This window comes from Pygoscelis adeliae, unplaced genomic scaffold, assembly GCF_000699105.1.
Source record: "Pygoscelis adeliae isolate BGI_AS28 unplaced genomic scaffold, ASM69910v1 Scaffold61, whole genome shotgun sequence".
NCBI lineage: Eukaryota > Metazoa > Chordata > Aves > Sphenisciformes > Spheniscidae > Pygoscelis > Pygoscelis adeliae.
The window spans coordinates 506,365-507,900 of record NW_008824010.1 but is presented as its reverse complement, the minus strand read 5'-3'; the positions used below and the strand labels follow the sequence as shown (position 1 = coordinate 507,900).

General features: G+C 50.3%; 1 pseudogene; it reads left to right on the top strand.

Moving 5' to 3' along the window:
• The first annotated feature begins 383 nt into the window (after positions 1 to 383).
• Positions 384 to 1,133, top strand: LOC103918971 (annotated as a pseudogene).
• The last annotated feature ends 403 nt before the right edge of the window (positions 1,134 to 1,536 follow it).

Sequence of the window (1,536 nt, the reverse complement as noted above, 5' to 3'; positions counted from 1 at the left end):
GGGGAAAACAAGCTCTTGGCTGGGGCTGAGGGCTCTCTGGCGTTGACCTGAGCCAGGAAAGCCACCTGGTGCAGCTCAGGACTCATCCTGACCGGTCTGGAGCCGGTGTAGTACATGCAGCCACACTCCAGGTGCAAAGCGCAGCCCACCTAATCCACTCATGGATAACTGGGAGATTACTCAGCTGGATTTCTAATACAGTGGCCTTTAATAATAATCCCCCCCTAATCCCTAAATCAATGGAAAATGGATTTATCTGTACAAGCTGAATGGCCTGTGTAGGCATTTTAGGAAGGAAAATTCTTGTGTATCTATGTGTGGAAAAAAAATAATCTATATATGCATATGCATATTTTTGTTCCTGTTACCTGCCATTCTGACCCATGTCTGTGTGTTTTGCTGGCAGGGACCTCATGCCCAGGACCCTGGAGGGGCAGATCACCATGGAGAAGACCCCCAGCTACTTCGTCACCAAGGAGGCCCCAGCCCGCATCTCCTCCATGTCCAAGGGCACCAAGCTCATTGTGGTGGTGCGGGACCCCGTGACCAGAGCCATCTCGGACTACACCCAGACGCTCTCCAAGAAGCCTGATATCCCCACCTTTGAGAGCCTGACCTTCAAAAACAGGACTACGGGCCTGATCGACACCTCGTGGAGCGCCATCCAGATTGGCATCTACGCCAAGCACCTGGAGAACTGGCTCCTCTACTTCCCCATCGGGCAGATCCTCTTTGTCAGCGGGGAGAGGCTGATCAGCGACCCCGCGGGGGAGCTGGGCAGGGTCCAGGACTTTCTGGGCCTCAAGAGGATCATCACCGACAAACACTTCTACTTCAACAAAACCAAGGGGTTCCCGTGCCTGAAGAAGGCGGAAGGCAGCAGCAAACCCCACTGCCTGGGGAAGACGAAAGGCAGGACCCACCCCGACATAGACCAGGAGGTGGTGCAGAGACTGCGGGACTTCTACCGGCCCTTCAACATGAAGTTCTACCAGATGACGGGGCAGGACTTTGGCTGGGACTGAGGCTGAAAAAAATAATTTAAGAAAAGGAAAATATAATATAATATATATTTTTTTTACATATCAGTAGAGAGGGGGGAAATACAGAAAAAAAAAATAGTTGTGCTGAAACATAAACACTTCTACTTCAACAAAACCAAGGGGTTCCCGTGCCTGAAGAAGGCGGAAGGCAGCAGCAAACCCCACTGCCTGGGGAAGACGAAAGGCAGGACCCACCCCGACATAGACCAGGAGGTGGTGCAGAGACTGCGGGACTTCTACCGGCCCTTCAACATGAAGTTCTACCAGATGACGGGGCAGGACTTTGGCTGGGACTGAGGCTGGCATGGGAAAGTCCCCTGTAATTACTTGCCCAGTATGGTTTGCGTATATAAAGAGATATATATGTATGTAAAATGTACAGAAATCTATTTTATAATAATTTATTTTTAATTCCTAAGCAATTAATACACTAAGCTGCCTAACCGCACTGGCTAGAACGGTAGCCCGTAACCTGTTTAACATTCCACGGTGT